Source organism: Stegodyphus dumicola, chromosome 6 (assembly GCF_044657685.1).
Source record: "Stegodyphus dumicola isolate Sdum_Otavi_A_Nest chromosome 6, ASM4465768v1".
Lineage (NCBI taxonomy): Eukaryota > Metazoa > Arthropoda > Arachnida > Araneae > Eresidae > Stegodyphus > Stegodyphus dumicola.
This window is the reverse complement of record NC_140773.1, coordinates 62,963,270-62,971,372: the sequence shown is the minus strand read 5'-3', so window position 1 is coordinate 62,971,372 and position 8,103 is coordinate 62,963,270. Positions and strand designations below refer to the sequence as shown.

The following is an 8,103-nucleotide window of genomic DNA, read 5'->3' as shown; positions in this document are numbered from 1 at the left end:
TAGGTTTCAAACTGGATTTGGAGATCAGATGTTAGTTTTTTAAAATTTTTTATAATTTAGTTATTTATAGTTTATATTTTTAATTTAAAAAAATATTTTTTAACTCTCTGGAAGTTTAATAGTAACCTTTTTTTAACATGATAAGCAGATTCAGATTGCGATTATTTATTTCACTTATTTTTGAATTTTGGTTGTTAAAGTGCTTACATGCCCGTTCGTCTTTGATGATGTGTTTGATGATTATATGCGTAAATTGTAACTTTTATCCTTGCAGCACCTCTTGATTGAAATAACGTAGAAAATGCTGATTTTCAGTTAAAGTAAAGGGTTAATCAAGTCACCTGGATATGATATACTATATATACTTATCATACGACCATTTAATTTGCTTAGTCCCTTATGAGCAGTCTATGAAAGAAGTAATTGTATCCAATTTTATGTGTTTCTTCGCAGGTTTCGGTTAAGAGAAAGCATCAGTAAAATTATTTTCATCTTCTTTTCTGGTCAACAGTGCTTCTCTTATACTGCGACTATTATGTTTGAACGTATTCAAATCGCCCGTAATCCGAACGAACGGTGCCTCTGCATTTATAACTCTTTTTTAGAATTTCGACAATGTTGCGACTGTTAGAGCAGATACTTTATGTTTCCAAACGCACTTTAAGAGGAGTGCAATATTATGAAATCTGTCCACAAATTTTGAAATATGATTGATATTGTTCAGAAGTTATTTGAGGTTTCAGAAGGAAGTATTCTTCATGGGTGATCAAGGTTGGTTTCATAAAATCTCCTTATAGTTATATTTTTATACTACAGGTGTAAAGAAGCATTACCACAAGATGAAAATGGGTTTCGCAGATAAAGATATTGCTATAGCTATCTGATATTGGGTTTCGCAGAGAAATCGACTGGATTTCAGTACCTGAAAGAAAGTATCGTCAACCTAATCCTACTGCCGACGCATATAGTATATTACTGGAAAGAGCATTGAACTGAATCTATGAGTTGCATACAAGGAAATGATTTAATATAACCTTTTCAGTTTTATGCAATGTTTGCCTTGTTGTACCACATGTACAATTAAGTTTTTGAAAAAAACAAAAACAATAAAAATTTTAAATACTGATGCTATATTATATTCGGTATTATTTGCAATAATTTATCGTTAGTGATCCGTGGGAAAAAAGATTTTGGCGTATTTCAAAAAAATGAGAAAACAGTGATTTGCACTGTTGATTAAAATGCATTAACTTGAAACGATGTAACTGGTCTCAAAGGTCAGTGACGTAACTTTCTTAACAAGGTCATCGGGAAAACGTCCAGTAAATGTTGCAAATCTTGCATCCTCGAGTGACGTCTGGTTTTTGCACACGATTGGGAACGAACTCAATAGTAGTCAAAGTCAGTTTACCCATGAAATCCGCCTGATACGACGTAATTGTGGCGAACATCGCATGATGATACAAGCTTGGGCTGTGGCAATATGTTTTGGTGCAAAGGTGATCCATGCTGAGGTCAGTTTTGTCGTGAAATTGTGATATCCGAGTCCCGAAATAACCCCGACGCTCGTTTCAATGTTTATATTTCTTGTAAACTTAATCCTCCGTTGCGTAGACACTTCGATTCAGCTCTTTCTGATCGCACTGCGCAGTATCAAATACTACGTTTCAACGTGATTTGTAAACAAATTGTCTGGACGCAAAGCTCTCAATTTTGGTTACATTCAAGAACGAGAGAGTTGACCCTAACTGTAGTTCTGTGAATTCAGTTCGATATGTTATTTAAATGCTTTTAAATGAATTTTGTATTTCTTTACTGTTAATGTAAGTATTTTTTCTTCTAAATATATCATGATGATTAACAAAAATGGTATTTATTTTGTGTAATTAAGAAATCTTTTACAGCATCAGCTTTCGAACAGCGGTTTTACTGAAAGAAGAGAAAATACCTGTAGTCTTTCCGAATTTACGAAAGCGAAATGTTTTCACTTAATTAAAATAGAAAAATGTAGTTCTTAATTAGTAAGTTAATATAATCAAATATTGGTCTGTTTGTAAATAAAATTAAATAATTAAATAAAATATTCTATTAAAGTTGCTTTATATTTTGTAGCAAAGATTTTACATTTTCCATTCTGTTGATAAGAATAAAATTTAAATATTAGGGAATTAGGCTAATATTTCGAACTCATTAATTACTTAAAGTAGGTAGATCTAGAGACACGACGAACTGGAGTTATTGTTCAGAACCATGTGGGAAAGTGGAGAATTTATGTGAAGTGGCCCACTGGACTGCCATTAGCTATCTATGGCTTAAATTGCGATATTAATCACAAATGTGAACAATTATCGAATTTCAACATCTTAAGCTTTGACATAGAATATTTTTGCGATTTTCTTAAAATTGTTCGTAAATGCATTGGTTTTACGATCTTTGTGGAGTTTGGAGTTTCTTAATGACTAGCCACTAATGATTATTTGTTAGCTCGTATTCCATATGTCTTGCATATTGTGAAGAAATCGGAAGGTATAACTGAGAATTGGACACATAATTATCTGTACCTGTTAAAAGCATAAGAATGATATAAGTACTAATAACATAATTGATTGATTTCAGTTCAAAGATACAATTTTTGTTAGAATTACATTCCTTGTTAAAAGTTAATAATTATATATATATATATATATTGTATATATATCCTTTTTAATACATTCTTCTCAGTTAAATTCGAAAGTAACACAATATGATGCTTATTTTAAAGCTATCTACAGGTGCTTAAAAATCCAGTGTGCTAATTAAAAACTTTTTGGAAAAAACTTTCTTTTAAAATAAGTAATGAGAAGCTGGGTAATACCGAAATAATTGTTGTATGAAATTATTATGATATTTTATATGATTCTGTAACACCGTACATGCGTAATTAATATTATGAAGTTGGTTTGCTTTTAGTAAATCGAAGCAGTGAGTTTCCATTTGCATAATTCTGGAAAGACCAAGTGAATGAGCATGAAATGAGCATGAAAGCAAAATAAAAACGCAAGACTATCATTTTAAGGTACAAAAATCTTATCTTTTAACAGTTTAACGTAAGTAATTCATCATGCAAAACATGCAAATGTTAATTGCCTTCGAGGATGCTTTTTTTATGGACGCACTACAGAAATGACTCGAAATGCGAAGAAAGACTGGGAAATAGTTTTTGTTGCGTAATTTTTCCTAGACAAACAGAATATCTTGAAAATAAGCTCTAAATCTGTATGTTCTAAAATACTTTTTTTCTGTAATTATTACGTTTAACAATATTTCCGCAATTAACCTTTTTGTCCCTGGAAAGTGAAAATTATTTTTGAATTTCTTTTCTTTACCATAAAAGATATGGATATAGGCCCTTCGTAAAAGTAATGTAAACCGAAATTTCATAAGGCAGGGGTACCCGTGTATGAAAGCATACATAAAGTGAACGCCTCCATTTGATAAATATAGGTGATTCTTTGGTACTAGACCCAAGAAATTGTTAAATTTTGAGTATGTATATATGTTTACATGTTTTGCATTATGAGAAACATGCCAGTGCTAGAAGAGGTGATGGAAATGCTCACCATTTCTGCTCAAATAGAGCAGACCACTTCACGAGGGTCTTTTTCTATGACTCGCAGTGGCACTTTCACAGGGGATGGCGCCCATGGACAGTAGTTGCCTTGACGCCATCAAGACTTTCAGTCAAAATTTCTCATTTAAATATATTTATTACAAACTAAAATGGAATAAAGTATCGGTTATTTTAGACGACACATGGCACAGAAATACATTACAGCATACAACAACGAAATGCAACAGTGTTTGCAAATAGAATTAAAGATTTGTCGCAGTTTCCTAATGTTATTTTGGCAGCATAATGTTTATCTTGTACTGTTTGCAAACACTATTACATTTCGTTGTTGTATTCTGTTGTATTTTTTTGTGGCGTGTGTCGCCTAGAATAAACCGTTACTTTATTCCATTCTCACTAGATTTAAGAAAAGTATAATCAATGACTTAAACAAGAAAAACTGAACTAATTGTTAACTGTACAGCAATTCTTAAATTAAAATATTTAAAAAAATGTAAAATATCACATTTTAAATTTTAACTAATGAAAATTTGTCATGTGAGAGTCTAATGTTTTATGCTGAAAAGTTCTATAAACGTTTTAAATTTTATTTTGGGAAGAGCTTTCGTGAAGATATCTGTTGACTACTATTGTGCTTTCACATACTTTAATACGAGATATTTGTCTTCATATTTCACGAATAAAATGACAGCACACATCAATGCTTTGTGCGTTTATGAAAGGCGAGGCTTTTATTCAGTTTAATAGCAATCTGATTATCAATAAATAGAGTAATATGATCTTTACACATTTCCACTTTAATCGAAATCTAGGATCTGGGGCTATCATATACTTCTTTCACTGCACTTGAAAGTGCAATATGTTCATTCTCAGTGGTTGAAATAGAAACAGTTGATTGCTTTTAACTACATCATGTTACTGGAACATTCTCAGTGGTTGAAATAGAAACAGTTGATTGCTTTTAACTACATCATGTTACTGGAACATTCTCAGTGGTTGAAATAGAAACAGTTGATTGCTTTTAACTACATCATGTTACTGGAACATTCTCAGTGGTTGAAATAGAAACAGTTGATTGCTTTTAACTACATCATGTTACTGGAACATTCTCAGTGGTTGAAATAGAAACAGTTGATTGCTTTTAACTACATCATGTTACTGGAACATTGCTAAGTTTAAACACATAACAAGGATTTGATATTCTTGTGTCCACATCGTTAGAAAAATGTGCTTCTGAGTATCCAACAAGATGACATGTATCATTAGCTACTGGAGAATACGTACTGCCATAATTTGTCGTAGCCTTCGGGTAATTAAATGCTTTTACAGAATTCTAATGCACTTGGCCAGGATTAACGTGAAATCTACTGATCAAATTTGCAGCAAAGACTATATCTGGACTTGACGTGATGGCAAAGAAACGTTAAAGGAATCTTCATTGAGAAGATTTTTTTTCTCTCCTTGTAATGGATTGAATCCTAATGATAGGATTATATCAGGATCTAATTGTATAGTGTTAGGACATGCATCTTCCTAAATGAAATCATTTCAGAAAACGCTCTTTATAGCTTTCTTAAATGTATGAAAGTTGAGCTATCTGCTTTATAATCCCTTTCCGTTTCAGCAAAACATCCTGTTTTACAAAATGTTGCTTCAAACGTCTTCTTCAGAATGTCTACAGTTTCAACTTAATATATTTTTTTGTTAACAAAACAACGAAGCATCATCTACATATAGAATTAAAAATACTTTTTTATTTCGAAAACTATCACTAAAAATACGTGAATGAGAAGCACCTTGCTTGAAACCGAAGCTAGTTAAGAAGTCAGAAAATGTCTTATTTCAACATCTACATGCTTGATTTGTCCATATAGGAATTTCTTGAGATTACACACTAAATTTTTAACATAATTTAAGCCTGGAAAAGGTTTCACGAAGATTGTTTCTTCAACTTCACCGTAAAAAATGCAGTTTTTATGTCGATTTGTATAGCTTTCAATTTTCTCTGTGCAGCTATAGCTAATAAGATTCTTATAGTATTAAATCTCGAAGTTAATGAAAAGGATTCACTGAAGTCCACTCTCTCCCTTCGAGAGGATCTTTAGCATCAAGTCTTGCTTTGCATTATATCTGCCAACTATTAATTACCCTAAATTATTTTACTTTTGAACACCCGCTTAAATTCTGTTCTGTTACCCATCTCTGATGGAGATACAAGATCCCATGTCTAATTTTTCTTTTTTTGAAAATTAAACTTTTCAGTTATAACTTCTTTCCATTTGTCTGCTTGAGAGGAGTTCATTACCGCTTCATATGTTTCAGGTGCCACAGTATCTTGTCACATTCATTTCACAACGAGCAGGAAGTTGTAAGAGTTCTTTGAGAAGAAGGTTGTAATGTTTGCTTTCATTATTTGAGCTAAGAGGAATACTAAGCATATCGCCTTCAGCTTCATTTATAGAATCCTTGTCATTCGCATCATCTTCAGTCATTGAATACAAGAATGTTGGTGACTTCCCGAGTTAGTATTCTCCTCATTAAAATAACATTTCTTGACTCTAACAATTTTAGTGACTGATCAAAAACACGCTAATTCTTAGATTCTTTCTCATACTCAATGAAGATTATCTTCTTGCTTTCGGGTGTTAATTTGTTTTATTGGGTATCAGACACGTGCATGTAGGCTTTTGAACCAAAAACTTTTAAATGCTTAGTTGAAGCAGATTTTCCAGACCATAATTAATATAGAGTAGAATCTGGAGCTTGAGTTTCAGGAATTATATTAAAAATATAAACATCCGTATTCACACCTTCTACTCATAGGTTTAAAAGATAGAAGCCATGAGAGAGAGTCATTTCTTTGGAATATATCATGGCTCGAGCACTTTCCGCAATTTTATGCGTGTTTCTTTCAGCTCTTCCCTTTTGTTGTGGAGTATAAATAGCTGCTGTTTCTAACTGAATACTATTTTTGTTTAGAAAAATTACTGAAATATAAATTAACGTACTCGATTCTATTGTTAACTCTAAATTGTTATTGTTAATTCTAAGTACTTTAACTTCATGACCAAATTTTTTTTCACGTAGCTGAACAAGGTTTTAAACGATTCTAGAACGTTACTTTTATGTTTAAGAAACTTTTGTTTATGACTTTTATGTTTAAGAAAACAAACTGCACTAAAACCAATGTCATCGTCTTTACGTTAATATGAAATAATTTGCTCCACTACTGTTTGTGTGATATAGGACCACATATGTCACTCTATTAATTCTACTGGTTTATTATCCTTATTTCTTTGCAACTAAATGGAAATCTATGTTGGTTACCGTACTGGCAGCCTTCGAAAAAGAATTCATCCTTATTTAAGACATCTAGCTTTTCATACAGTCAGTTATTACTCAATTCACAGAGAGTTGTCAAGTTTATATATCCTGTTCTTTCATGTCATAGTTTTAAATCATCCCTTTGAAAAATGTACGTTTCAGAGAAAACTGTAGTTTTAAAGACAGTGCGATACAATATGTTAACAAAACGTACTTCTATGCCAATTAATTCATCTTCACAGCTGTATCTATAAGCATTTTGATTATCTTCATACCTTTAACAACACCTTCAGAGAGAAGATTTGAGAAGATTTTTATCTAAATCTGGAACATAGAAAACGCTATGTACAATATTTCTCCTTGTTGCCATTTATCGCGAAATATGCTTCCGAACTTTTACATTCCCTTTATCTTTAATCTCCTTTTAAATTGTTGTCAATACGGATAGTGTCATTTTTATTTGTCCAATTGAAGCTGCCAAAGTACCTGAGATTTTACGGCTTATGAACAGATGTACCATTGTCTAAAATCCATTGTTCATTACTTCATTTTACAGTTTTCTCTGTTTCGCTGCAAAATGCACTCTAATTTGTTATGCTTTTTTCTGAAACATTAGATTCATTACCACGGGGCTTGTAACGATGTTCTTGAGCTTACTATCCTTTCTTACGATAGGTAAAGCAAGTTCCTTTGGTTTTAGCCATTCTTCCATTGTTATTTTTAAATTCGTTCTCACATTCTTAATCTTTCGTACATTGCTCATTTTGCCTACATTTACCGCGATTAGAAGCGAAAAATGCACGCTCGCTCTGCTGAGATTGCGATAAAGAAGTCTGTTCCCCGATGAGCCTTGAGGTCAGACTTGAAAAGTTTTGTTTACTATTACTGATGGATAATTAGTCCTGTCTAAAATTTCTATGCTTCGGAGGAAATGTTTCCAAAATTTTCATAATTATAGTTGCATCATTGATATTTTCACTAGTGTCCCTGATCTGTTGAGCAAAATTTTCAATTTTTGCGATGCATTTGCACGACTGTTTCTCTGCATCCCTTTTCAGCTGATGAAGTTTTTAATCAACAGCATTTTGTTTAATTCAGATTTTATTTTTAAGATAAATCCAATTTTTTAAGTATATCATTTAACGAAGAACAGTTCTTCATAAGTTCCA

General features: G+C 32.0%; 1 protein-coding gene across 1 annotated transcript in view; it reads left to right on the top strand.

Moving 5' to 3' along the window:
• The first annotated feature begins 1,682 nt into the window (after positions 1–1,682).
• LOC118201834 (uncharacterized) overlaps positions 1,683–8,103 on the top strand; it is a 277,211-nt gene continuing 270,790 nt past the window's right edge. Inside the window, exon 1 of the mRNA XM_085818400.1 lies at positions 1,683–1,823. The gene's annotated coding sequence lies outside the window, so the exon portion shown is untranslated. The remainder of the gene's footprint in view (positions 1,824–8,103) is intronic.